We start from the raw sequence: 15094 nt of genomic DNA on the forward strand, positions 1-15094 counted from the left end.
ACGGTATGAGTTGCTGCATGCACAAGGCGGGATTCGAACCCCCAACACTTGCAAGCGGATGAGTAAGCTGACCTTGGGTTGGTTAAGAAGAGAGATATATAGATATGATTCTATGAAAAAGAGAACAACAAGTAATTAACAATGAAGATTTAATTCATTTGTAGCTTTAGGTTGTCTATCTCACCTTCTCTAAAATAAAGAATAAGTTATTTTTTATGACATATCTAATAATTATTGGATAGAATAGGTTAATTATTTATCGTAGTTAATAATATTAATTCTTATTGGATAAAATATATATATAACAATAAATAGATATGAAATAATACTTTATAAATAAAGACTATAAATTCTGTTGTTTGTTCTATTTTTTCAGTTTCCTAATGTGCTTGAATTTCTGTTTGGTTTCGCTCAAATAATGGCCTTATACCTCATATACAAGAATGCAAATAACAAAATTGAGAACAATATTCCAGAGCAACAACCAGAATGGGAAATCACAGTGCACACTACACAGCATGATTGTGATGGCAACAAACCAATTTCCCTTCAGAGATGGAAATGAAACATAATCAAGTTTGGTAGTATGTTAATGCTATGGAAGACTTATTGGTGTTTAGGCACAGGCTAATAAATGCATAGATATCAATAATAACAATGATGACTACTCTGTAATATTATTATAACATAGGGAGTGTTGTTAATTTCCATGCATTTGACTATGTAATAAATTAAACTAGTGACTTTAGAGAGTTCCTATTTGGTTTGGTTGTTGTAGTTAGTTGCAATGAAGCAGAGTCTTCAAGTTCTGCATGGTTAATTTAGCAGATTAGAAATTGTTACTAGAATGTAGTTGTTGTCTACATAATGGAACAGATCCTAGATTCTGCTTTGTAGGTTATATGACTTATTTGGGTGTAATATTCTAAAACTATTTGGACTAAGAGGATGCTCCATAAAGACGCACAAAATATCTTTTTGTAAAAATACTTATGTGACGCATTATTATTCGATGTATTAATAAACTGTTTATTATTTAATTTCTTAACAAACTAGAATAAAATCGATTTTTTTTTAATAATAACAATAAACTCAATTGTTATCAGATCCAGTCGATTGACCAATTTACACAACCTACTGGATCATGGATTTTTTTTTTTAAATCAGGGATATATTTGTCTTTTTATAAAAAATGTAAATATGTTTCAATTTAAATTGTGTAAATTGATTGGATCAAATTGAGTCTAATAATTATAGTACAGACAATTGGATTTATTATTGTTGCTATAATAAACCGATTTTATTTTGGTTTATTAAAAGATAAATTATTAACCAGTTTAATAAAAATGTCCAATAATATCATAATACATATAAACGTATTTAAAAAAGAGACATTTTTAATGTTTTTATCGAAGTGGCCGCCTTTACACTATATATATTTCATATAGATATGTTTAGAGTTCAATTTTAATGTAATAGATATATCTTCCTTTGGAAAATTTTTTTATTTAGAAAAATTATGATTTTAAATTTCTAATAGACTTATTAACGTTAGAATTTAATTTATAAAGTTTCTTTGGTTGTGTTAACTATAAATAATAATTAATCAAATTATTACAATAAAAATATATACAAAATCATAGTTTTTTTTATATTTTTACTAGAGAATTAATTTGGAATATAATCAATTATTATAGTCAATTAATTAAAAAACATGCTAGTTACATAAAAAATAAAATAACTCTCTGCTATTTTTTATTTTTTGAAATTTCAAAAATAAAAATAAAGAAAAATTAATTAAATTGACTTATACTATAATCGGTTCTTTAGAGTTTCTCTTCTAATTATTATCCGCTTTTATGGTTATTTTATCGTGCATTCTCTTTCACAATCTTAATAGTTTATAAAATGAAAAATACTAACCAATATTTTTAACGAAAATAAATGAAGGATTGGTTATTACTGTTGAGTACACATGCGTGCATGATTTCTTTTCTTTTCTTTTATTTCTTTTTCTTTTCCATTTTCTTTCTTTTTCTTCTTTTCATTTTTTCCCCTTACAATGACTACTTTTTAAGAATGTCTTTAACTTGAGTCATACAATATATAAATTATTAATAATGCTACGCGTAGTTATGACTCGCTACTATTAAACCCAGCTTTGGCACCACGTTAATTAATTAATTAATCAACACTCTCTATCATAGTTCAACACAAGTAGTGTTACTCAAATTGCAGGCTCACCTAATTTTGGAAAAGTTTAGGGACCAGCAATTTTATTAAATTTTGGCCAACATGTAACCAATAGAAAAATATGAGCTATTGAATAAAATCTCACACCATTAAATTATCATTAATAATTAGTTGATAGCTACCAATCACAAATGTTACTGGTCCCTAGCATTGCTCCCTAATTTTATGGTACTTATTCAGAATGTGGCTATTATATTTTGCTTCCGTTTTAATTTATATATCATTAAATTTTGTTTCTAATTTCAAAATATTTGTTTTTTTCTTTTAGAGGAAAAAAACCACCTTAAATTGCCATTAAGAATTTAAATTTAATTACTAGATTATTTTTTCTTCTCTTGAATCTATACTCATCCCACTATTAGAGTATTGCTGAAAATCTTTCTTGATGGAAATTATTCCAATCTATTAGTCGGTATAAAATTAAGTTATTAGTAGTAATTTTAGTTATTAATATTTAGAGGTATGAATTAAAAATATATTATTAAATTATTAAATTAAAAAATTATATAAATAACTAAAAATAATAAATTCTGTTAATTTTTTAAATTTTTTTCCTTGGTATATTTCATTTCATTTTTTTACCAACAAACTAGTTCGAAACTAAATTTTTTTTATTTTATTATATTCATTAAAAAATGTAGAAAAACAAATAGTAAAAGATTTAGCTAATTTGTGTTTTTAAGATACATAATAAAATTATTTATTAATTTTTTTATAAAAAATGATTAAAAAAATTAAAATTTTAATATTTTTTATGCACTTATTAAAATACATTACTTACAATTTTCTATTACTAGCAATTTTAAGGTATGCCTTTAAGGGCCGTTTGGTTCAAGGGAAATAGGGGAGAAATAAAATAAAGAGAAAGAAAATGAGTGAAAAATGGAATTTTTCATTGTTTGGATGATCCAAGAAAATTAAGAGGAGAAGGAAAATATAATATGGGGCCCATTTAAAAGTTTTTTCTCCAACAATGAGATGAAAATGGATGAAGAAAAAGTACATAATGGTTTAATTACTAATTTACCCTTTATTTAATATAAATTATAATTTTATATAATATAAATAAGGATATTAATGTAATTTTACTCAATATAACTTTTTTTTTTCTTACTTTTTCTTTTATCCAAATAAAAAAAAGTTTTTCTCTTATTTTCTTTTCATTCATTTTCTCTTTATCCAAACAACACACACAAAAATCTACTTTTTCTCTCATTTTCTTTTCTTCTATTTTCTTTTCTTCCATTTTGTTTCCTTTCATTTTCTATTTTGTATCCAAACAATGGCTTAAGGCATAAATTAACCAAACCTAATAGTAAAATTATAAGGGTCATCCTATGGTGCTGAAGATAATTTTTTTCTGCTGGTGCTGAAATTGAGTGGCATAGTGTAGGAGGGGACGCGTGGTACTGATGCCTCCAAGGTACCGACAATTTCTGCGGAAAGTTGATAGTGATGTTTGCTTAAACAAGGGTTTAGAAGATGATTATCTTATGTTAATGATATTAGTTATGTTGTTGGGCCTATTTTTGAGGACCCAGTATTTAGTTGTTCTCATTTTTTTTGTTATGATAATGGTACCAAAATAATGTAAACGTCGCCGTTTTTCAGCCACCGCACCTGCATTCCCTGGTCTTACTCAATCGCACATGCCCTAGGTACTCATCGATCTCCTCTCCGTCTCTCACACACATAGTCCAGGGAGGAGGGCTGCATGTCAAGTCTCGATCCCATCAAGCTCAATCTGAAGCCGTCGCCTGGTGCCGCCGCCGTCGCCGTTCCTCCCGACAGCCACCAGACCATGCTCGCTCACTTTGCCTTCATAGCGTAGAAGTCGTCGCAGCATTGGAAGCATCCGTCGCCCAACCTACGAAGCCGTTACTTTGTAGGAGGCATCGCAACCTTCGAAGCCACCTTCCGTTGAAGTCGCTCAGCATCGGAAGTTTCTGGAGCCAGCTTGGAGATTCGAGCACTCCTTTTCCTCGCGGACTCATTCGTGGAAATTGCAGCCACCGCCACCACGCCTTGCTGTCGTGGGTTGTGTTTCCGCCCCAGCCGCTGGCTCTGTCGCAGCCAGGTCTGCATTCTTCCCTCTTTCCCACTAATCGTAGGTATAAATGTAATTAGTTGTAATAGTAATTGTTGGTGATAGACGTTGGTATTGGTTGTTTGAAGCATGAATCCGAGCAGGGACTGTGATAGCCGCAGATAAGTGGACTGCAGAGTTGTTCGGTGGATCCTAGGAACCAGTATTTCTCTCTCCGGTAGTGCTGTGGTAGACAACAATGTGGTAGTCTTTGCTAATCTGTTCAATATAGATAAATTCAGTATATTTAAACCAATTTTGTTCAATAGCGTTGATTAATTCTTTGGTGCTGGTTAGAGATTAATTCTTTGCTGCTGATTGCTTAAAGCAATATTAACTATGAAGTGATGAAATGTTCAAACTGATTTCTTGAAGCATGATTAAATGATTAATTTATGGTTCTGACTGCCTGAAGCATTGTTGAATGATTAATTATTGAATATGATTCCTTGAAGCATGACTAAATGTTATAGTAGTGGCTTAATATATATATATATATGTTCTTGTCTTGTACTTAGTAGAGGATCAGTTTGTTCTATCAGAGAAATACATGGTTGGTGACCAATGATAGGGTATCCGTAAAAGTGGAAAAACATGCCTTTCATACAAGAAGTTGGTTTATGCATCTGAAACTATATATAATAATGTACTAATATATATTTGTAAGTGATGAATTATTTGGTAGCGATTGGTTGAAGCATTGTTAAACAATTAATTGTTGAAGGTGATTGCTTGAAGCATTGGCGTAGTTCTTATGGTTTATTGTTGAAACACTCATAATTGATTAGTTGTTGGGAGCTAGAAGTTGCTGTTGAGTCGTTGATTAGTTGTTGGATTGTATTGTAATTGGATTTTACTTTAGAGTCATGCTCAGCATTCTTAGTTTGGCATTTGCAGTCATGGTTGGCTTTTTCCATGTCTTTTCGGAGCATCCGAATTTAATTAATTGCTGCTTTTTTACTCTTCATTTCTAAGAGGTTCATATCTTACACTGTCTTAACCTATTTAAAAGAAATAAAACTCAATTTCTCGAAATTAATAAAGTGAAAAAAATATTCAATTTTCCAAAGACATTACCCTCTCTTTCAGTGAGTGGGACATTTTTGGCCATGCTCTGCGTAAATACAATTTTGTGAAAAATTTCTCCCCAAAATTATCATTTTTCCTTTTGGGCCGAGGAATTAAAGGGAAAATTTTGTGGATAATAATAATAATAATAATAATAATAAAAATAATAATAATAATAATAACAAGCATATCCTAGTACAAAAAGCACCACAGACATATGTCCTAAGGTCCAAGCTATTGGTGTCTACGCTTATTGTTTGTTTCTTTTCCAATTCTTGGCTTTTCTTTTCTTTTTCTTTCTTACTTTGTTTTGTTTTCCAGGGAATTTCATTAATAAAAGGTTTTATGACAGCAACCAGGTTCACACAACAAAGAACACTCTATTATGCAGCTTTTATTATTGAGCTTTCCATTTAATCAAGCAACCACCACCACATGTCTTTATCCTAATTCCTACAACATTGAACAATCACTTTCTATTTCAAACATTTTCTCTTATTGATGCAAGAAAAGGGAAACAAAACATGAATTTAAGATAGATGAGTGATGTAACACCCTACCATACACAGTCTTATGCTTAAGTAATAATTCAGAGATGGCAAGGTATTACGACTTCTAAAATAAAAATTTACTACATATAGTAGTATGAATGATTGATTATAACTAGGAGCCTTTGTAGAAAAACGGGTAAATAAAAATCGCAACTCAAAAGCGCAACACTCCGATCGGTAACGTAACGAACAAGGATAAACCAACGCGAGATTATATATATACAAAGAAGTGTCAAAAACAGGAATATCAACACTCAAGATCCGGTTGCGAAGATAACCGGTCCGACCATAGCAACATATAAATATGATAAAAAGAGTTTGTTGTCAATAAATTTGCTAAGAAAAAAAATCGATGAAATAAATAAATTTATCAATAAATTTATTTTTTCTAAAACAATAAACTTTTTAACCAATCAGGTGTAATCAAATTCAGGAGTATTGAGAGTCTCAAAACTCACAAAACTAAATCCATATTATAGGAAGGGCACTCTATTATATAGATTGAAGTGGTATAGAAAAAGAAAAGTGCACTCTACTATATAGATTGAAGTGGTATAGAGAGAGAAAATAAATTTTTTTTATAATTATTTTTTATTATTTTATTGTTATTCAAAGTGTGAGTCCTACCTTTTTTAATTTCTCTTTCATCCCATAAAAAAAATCTGTAAACTTATATCTTTACAGTATAATGCACCATTATAAGATACTTGACGATTCCATAAGTTTGTGTATAATGATACGTTGGTTTAAATCCATATTAATTATTATGTGAATTTAGTTTCTTCAAAAATTATAATTTATTTGTTTTTTTAAATAAAAGAGTAATAATTATATAATAAAAATAAAATATAACTATAATTTAAAAATTAAAAAAATAACAATTTACGTAAATAATTTATAAATAATTTTTTAAATTAGTTCAATAATATAAAAAATTAAATATCTAATAACCTAATAAAGCATATTTAAAAATTCAAAAAGTGACAATCTAAAAAATAATAATTTATAATTTATAAATAAAATTATATAGATTTCTAGTGACAACACTTAAGTAAATAATTTTTAAATTTAATGTATGAGCGTTATGTTAACATAATAAAAACTCTCTATTTGTATTATCATAAAGATAAAAAATTTGATTTTTTTCTTATGTATATTACAAAAAATAATTATTTCCAAAACAAAAATAAATAATTATTTACGAATGAACATAATTAATTATACGATAAAAATAATAGCAGTACGTTTATTTTTATCAAATTGAATCCCATTAAATTATTAATTTAAATTCAATCTATTTAATTTTTAATTTCAATAATATTTCTTACATTGTTCTGTGTGAAATTTTTTTATCAAACTAAATTCATATTTTTAATTTACATTCAGTTATTTTTTTTCCAAGCCTAATTTTCATATGAAACAAATAAATGATCACATTCACCAAAATTAGCAACAATCAGCTAAAGACCAAACAAATAACAAAAATGTTTGAAGTCCAGTAAAAAAAAGCCCATACCCTTAATTAACAATATTAACTATTAATCAGTTTTACTTAATTAATCCTTTTTTATTAACACGCAACATAGATATTAATAGTTTCCAGATCTTGTCTCCTCCATCAAGACACACATCACACGCGTTAATTTTTCATTTGCTCACGTACGTTTCAACAGGTGAGGAAAAAAAATTGCTTCCTCACCGTAGCATTGGCCAAATTATAAAACCCTAATATAGGCAAATATCTTTGGGAATTGTGTCCAAAAGTTTTTATTTTATTTTTATTTATTTATTTGCAACACACGTGTTGGGGATCCAATCATGCATTAATATGGGCACATAACTGCAAATTGAGCTAAAAACAACTCAATTCTCTTTTGAAAACCCTAATAAGGCTGCACCCAATTTCGATCCATTAAACAATAAAAGTAGCTTTTGCTTTGGATTCATTGGTACGTGCCAACGGTGAGTGAATTGTGGCCAATTTGTTACACGTGTAATCCAAACAGTGGTTAGTACTGGCACCTTTGATTTGGCAGCATGCATGACTAGTCATATCAATTGTCACGTCATGTTTGATCATGTGGTGAATGTTGCTTTTGATCATTCTTTCATGCAATCATTAACACCATTCTATAATTGATGAATTCCATTACCCTCTTTCTCTATTGTTTTTTGCCATTCTTCTTTCTTCCTTCTATTTTTGGAGGGGGTACGTGTAAACTATTTAGAGGAGAAGACTGATATTTAATTTGCATTTAGAGAAGCCTTGTATCTAATTGTTTTTATTTTTAACATATTTAATTAAATTATGAGATAATAATTTTAAATTGTCAATATTATATAAAAATAATTATACGTAAATTTTCGTCTTATTTTCATATTCATAGCCAATCTGCTATCACTGCATATTAAGGCTGGGTTTGGTAAAGCTTTTTCAGGAGGTGCTTGTGCTTTTAAAAAGCACAAGCACGTCATTTTGCGTTTGGTAAATTAAAAAGCTCAAGTACTTGTGCTTGCGGCTTTTAAAAGTTAGGGGTGCTTTTGAAAGCACCTAGGAGGGAGCTTTTCAAAGCTGGCTTGTGCTTTTCAAAATTTAAAAGTCTAATATAACCTCATATGTTAACTAATTTTCAAATTTAATGTTTGCATTTATGTCTATTATAGTATTTTTAAATTTTAAAAGCTATTTTACCAAACACAATTGATGTTACTTATGTTTATTAAAAGTTGTTTTTGATTTGATTTACCAAACATAAATGCTACAACTTTTAAAAAGCCATCTTTTAAAAGTTAACTTTTATAAGCTAATTTTAAAAAGTAAAAGCTTTACCAAACTAGACCTAAGTGTGCAGGATTGGCATGTTAAATGTTGGTATAAAATTAAAAATAAATAAAAAATAAAAAACTTAAAAAATTATTTAAAATAATTTTCACATGAAAGTGTAAATTTAAAAAATTATATGTTATATATAATATGTTTAGTTGAAAAATATTTTATTCACTTTTATGAGCCATAATTAAGCAATTTCTTTTTTCTTTTATTTTGGCCTAACCTAATTCATCATATATTATTTTTCTTTTAAAACACATATTAATATTTAAACTTATATTTTTACGTGAAAATAGTTATAAGTATTTTCGTGTAAGATTTAACCATCAAGAAACTATACATGTGTATCTTATATATATTATTCATCTACCATTTGTTGCATATTTTATTATAGATATACCTAAATAGTATATACAAAAATCACAATTAAGACTTTATATTTGCATAGCGAAACTAAAACGTAAAACAAAAATTTGAGACCTAATTAATCTTAATATAGACAAGTTAGAATGTGAGAAAATATTTGGAAAGAGCAACACAAAATTCATATTGGTCAATTCTAAGTGAGTCTATTATATATTACTAATTTTAAGCTTAAAATGTGTTACATATTATTCTTTCATTGTAATTGAAATTAATTTTTTTTCCAAAATTAAAAAACTCTCCTTTTTTTATCTCTTTCTTTCTCTATTTCTATCATTTCTTTACTCATTCTATCTCTCTTATATATCATTATCAATGACTAATAATTATGAATTCTGCTATCAAAATATACAATATAATATTCTCTAATTGTATTTAAATTAAATTAAAATTAAAATTAAAATACTAAAATTGAAATATAGCAATCTTATATATTATATTTATATATTACTAACTAATTTAATAACTAAAATGTGTCACATGACACTCTAATTAAAATCTAAAGAAAATATTTTTCTCTAAAATTAGTCAACATCCTTTTTATATTTTCTTATCTACCTCTCTCTTTTTTTCTATTTTTCTCTATCCTTCTCACTCTATATATAATTTATTATTCATATTTTATATTAGTAATTTGACAAATCAAAATGTGTCACCAAATATTTTTATTATAATTAAAATAAAATTTTTTTTAGCTTCCAAAATTAACAAACTCCCTCTCTCATTCTTCTTCTTTATCTTTCTCTCTCTCTTCTCTCATTCTCTATTTTTCTCTATCTTTATGTTCTACAAAAAATAAAATTAATAACATAATATAATTTTAATAAAAATATTATTATATATATAGTTTTTATTTAATTTTAAATTTTTACTGCTTATCCTTTTAATATATATTTTCACTTCTTTCTTTTAAATATTTATTACATATAATTTAAAAAAAAACTAATATTGTAATTAGAAGTTAGAATCAAGATTCAACTATTTTTAAAAAATGAGTTAATTTTATAACTATCAATAGAAATTTTTTTATGTTAATATCTAATTATATTTTTATATATCTAAAAAAAATATTATTTTTAAATAGCAAGTATAAAAATTAATTATCTCTATTTGTGCAACAAATTTAATACCTAATTAAATATAAAAATATACACGTTAAATTCTTTTAAATTTTATTTCAAAATATACACGTTTAAGACTCTGATCTTCTTAACCGATGGGGACTTTTGTCCCTTATGACTATTTTATAAAAGTAATTTAATGTTATAAATTTTTCGTGTCATACTCTATAATACCAAAATCGATATAATTTTAAAAGATTTATATTTTCGTTTACTACGGTAAAATACTGGTATATAACTAATAATAAGTACAAATTTTCACTTATTTAATAATAATATTTTGTTAAAAAAGTATAAATTAAAATAAAAGACATAAAATAAAGATATAGAATATTCGAGCTTTGATCAAGAATAATATTTCATGAGAGTAATTAATGAATCTAGTATTAGGGTAAAAAACCATATTAAGCCAAATGAGTCAAAAAATAACGTAAATACGCCAAAGCAAAAATCGTTTCAGCAATAAGCCAGAAGCTATTTTTATATAATTCGAACCAGCTTGGTTCGAACTCCATTTCTACATAATTCGAACCAGCTTGGTTCGAATTATATAGAAATACATACACACACATAATTCGAACCAGCTTGGTTCGAATTACACATAATTCGAACCAGCTTGTTCGAATTACACACAAACACACGCACACACTAATTCGAACCAGCTTGGTTCGAATTACACACAGTAATTCATGGTATAATTCGAATTATGCTGTTAAAAAATTAATAATTTATTAAAAAAATTTATTAAAAAATTTATTAAAAAAAATTAATAATTAAAAAATTAAAAAATATATATTTTTATTTCATACGTTAAAAAAAAGTTAACAAAATATTTAATTACGAGACTTCTTTGAAATATTAATGAGCTATCAATTTGAATTCCATACAATACTTTTCTGTCCATTTTTAATAGTTCATGAATATTTTTTAATAAATTTTTTTAAATTATACTACAAAAAATTTTATCCTATGCAAAACAATTTAAAAAAATGGCTTAAAAATGTTAGGAGTACTATAAAAATTTGTAATGTTATAATAACTTAGGTAAATACATGCATGTACTCAAATTTTAAATAAAATACTCTACATAGTCAATAATAATTTAAAAATGAAAGAAAATATTTTATTCCATACAAAATAATTAAAAATATATTTTATTCTATACAAAATAATTTTAAAAAATGGCTTAAAAGATGTTATGAGTACTATAAAAGTTTGTAATATTCTAGTGATTTAGGTAAATACATGATAAAAATATTTTTTCTTTAATTTCTAAATTATTAGTGACTATGTGGAGTATTTCTTTAATGTCCTAAGTCATTAGGACATTACAAATTTTTATATTACTTCTAACATCCTTTAAGCCATTTTTTAAATTATTTTGCATAGAATAAAATATTTTTTGTGGTATAATTTAAATAAATTTATTAATATTAATAAATTTATTTAAATTATACCACAAAAAATATTTTATTCTATGCAAAATAATTTAAAAAATGGCTTAAAGGATGTTAGAAGTAATATAAAAATTTGTAATGTCCTAATGACTTAGGACATTAAAGAAATACTCCACATAGTCACTAATAATTTAGAAATTAAAGAAAAAATATTTTTATCATGTATTTACCTAAATCACTAGAATATTACAAACTTTTATAGTACTCATAACATCTTTTAAGCCATTTTTTAAAATTATTTTGTATAGAATAAAATATATTTTTTAATTATTTTGTATGGAATAAAATATTTTCTTTCATTTTTAAATTATTATTGACTATGTAGAGTATTTTATTTAAAATTTGAGTACATGCATGTATTTACCTAAGTTATTATAACATTACAAATTTTTATAGTACTCCTAACATTTTTAAGCCATTTTTTTTAAATTGTTTTGCATAGGATAAAATATTTTTTGTAGTATAATTTAAAAAAATTTATTAAAAAATATTCATGAACTATTAAAAATGGACAGAAAAGTATTGTATGGAATTCAAATTGATAGCTCATTAATATTTCAAAGAAGTCTCGTAATTAAATATTTTGTTAACTTTTTTTTAACGTATGAAATAAAAATATATATTTTTTAATTTTTTAATTATTAATTTTTTTAATAAATTTTTTAATAAATTTTTTTAATAAATTATTAATTTTTTAACAGCATAATTCGAATTATACCATGAATTACTGTGTGTAATTCGAACCAAGCTGGTTCGAATTAGTGTGTGCGTGTGTTTGTGTGTAATTCGAACCAAGCTGGTTCGAATTATGTGTAATTCGAACCAAGCTGGTTCGAATTATGTGTATATAATTCGAACCAAGCTGGTTCGAATTATGTAGAAATGGAGTTCGAACCAAGCTGGTTCGAATTATATAAAAATAGCTTCTGGCTTATTGCTGAAACGATTTTTGCTTTGACGTATTTACGTTATTTTTTGACTCATTTGACTTAATATGGTTTTTTACCCCTAGTATTATATGTCATCATATTCTTGAATTCATAGGATATCCTCTTTGTGTCGTATTTCCTCTATGTTGAGGTTTCGTAATAAGTAATAACCTATAGATTCAATTCTGATAATATATATAAAACTCATTGGAATGTGTGTCATGAAGAAGAAAAAGATCTAGGAACAACATGTGTGCAAATAAAGTGGAAGTTAAAGTGACCAAATAATTGAATACTATGGCTAGAAATAGCCAAACAATTTGGAACGCCCTTAGAAGGAAGCCAATCCTTTTATTCTAACAAGGAGAATATAATGATGATGCTCTTCTCTTTTCTTATCTTGGTTTTTGGTATTTTAGGATTAATTTTAGTCTTTGATTGACATGACAAAAATGAAAGTGGTGGTGGGCAGTCGAGTCACATATGGTTTTCAATTCTCTATTTTTAGAAATATAATTATTTATGTTTTTTTTTATTAATTTAAATTTTTGAGATGAATGATTTTATAATATGATATTAAAATTTTATAAGCGAAAGGTCAAAAATTCGATTCTTAGTGAATCTTAAACATAAAAAATAATATAAAACAAATTAAAAAAAAAAGAAAAGTCTTATACAAAAGTTATAACATCCCTTCCCTTGGTTGGTGTACGTACCTCCTTAGAATTGTTGAACCGTAAGAATGTGTGTGGTTAAGAGAATTATAAATAATTTTTAAAAATTTTAAAATAAATTTAATTTAAAGTTTGAAAAGTTATTCTTAAATAAATTTAATTCTAATAAATTAAAATATAATCATTTCAATTCCTATTTTTCTCTTGAATATATTTGATTTTTATAAAAATAAAATTTGAATAATAAAATAATACTTAAACCATACACACCCTAAAAATAATTTGGAAATTGAATTACGGTTAAGATAAGTACTCTTTCTAGGAGTTAGATTGCAATTAAGGACATAATTATGGCCACATACTAATTAAAAATGTTGCTAGCGAGCCAACTTTTTTTCAGCTAATACACTAAACAATCATGAGAAATGATTTTGGTTGATTTTTTTAATGTAATAGAAGCAATCATGAAAAATTATTTTCTTTTTTATGAAACAAATATAAGCTATATATATAGATGTTATCTTTTCTCTTTATTGGAAAAGAAAACGAATTTGAATAGTATCTTTATAAAGGTTTATTAACCGGTTAAGAAGTATACAAATAAAATTTTCTTAACATTTAATTTTATCAATGCATTGAATTTTTTATTAAATTTTTAATACAAAGTTTAATTGAATTGTTAACAAACACTAATTATTAGATAAATTCTTCTTATAAATTATAATATTCTTGACTTATTGATAAATACGTTCCCCATTTATATGATACCAAGATAAGTGGCATACAAGTGCCGCAGTATATATAGCCCATGTTCGGTTATATTCTTGCATGAAATTGTTCAATAAAATGGATAAGGATCTCGCTAGGGAGACAATGGACTATTTGTACAATGTGTACAATGATTATTGAGTTATAAAATGAACATCTCCTATACTATTTAGAATAATCATCTTCTCGATTAATTTTTGGGTTCACCAAGAATCGAACTCTTGACCTTTCGGATCTAGCGCTTTAATACCATGTCATGATATCACTCATCCCAAAAACTTTAGCTGATGAAAAAATGTAACACTAATGATTATATCTCTAATACTCCATAAACCTCTATTGTACACATTGTATAAATATTTCATTGGCTCCTCGTACTTTCCCGATGGATAAAGCTAAGATAATAAATAATGTATCTTTAATGTCGTAGTCATCAAATTATGTTGTAGTTGTTTACGTAGGAAGTATATAAAGCAATAAAGGGTATTACATGGCCATTAGTTAAAACATATGCTTTAATTTCTGGTTATTAATTAACACCCTTATTATTATAACTCCAAAGATGTGGCTAACAATTTACCATTTGCTCTTAAAATAAAGGAGTAGAAGTTTTAATTTTTTGAGTTAGATCATAAGAAAAAACTAGGCCAATCTAAGATGGACAATGTCACAAGTTGCCAACATGATGATAATATTGATCAGATGTATCATGCAATGTATGGTATTGTCTTTTTGGTTGATAAACTTATATTAATTAGTGCTCTTGAAAGATGGAATTCTTCATGGGATATGAATCATATGATAATGAAAAGGTGTTAAAAAAGGGTAGTGTGGTCCATGGTAGGCAACAATTATTTTAGAACCTATCTTCTCTCCACTATATATATATGGGAAGTGGCAAACCTTAGTTTGAAGCAAAAAAAATATTGTCCTA

This window comes from Arachis stenosperma, chromosome 4 (genome assembly GCF_014773155.1).
Source record: "Arachis stenosperma cultivar V10309 chromosome 4, arast.V10309.gnm1.PFL2, whole genome shotgun sequence".
Classification (NCBI taxonomy): Eukaryota; Viridiplantae; Streptophyta; class Magnoliopsida; order Fabales; family Fabaceae; genus Arachis; species Arachis stenosperma.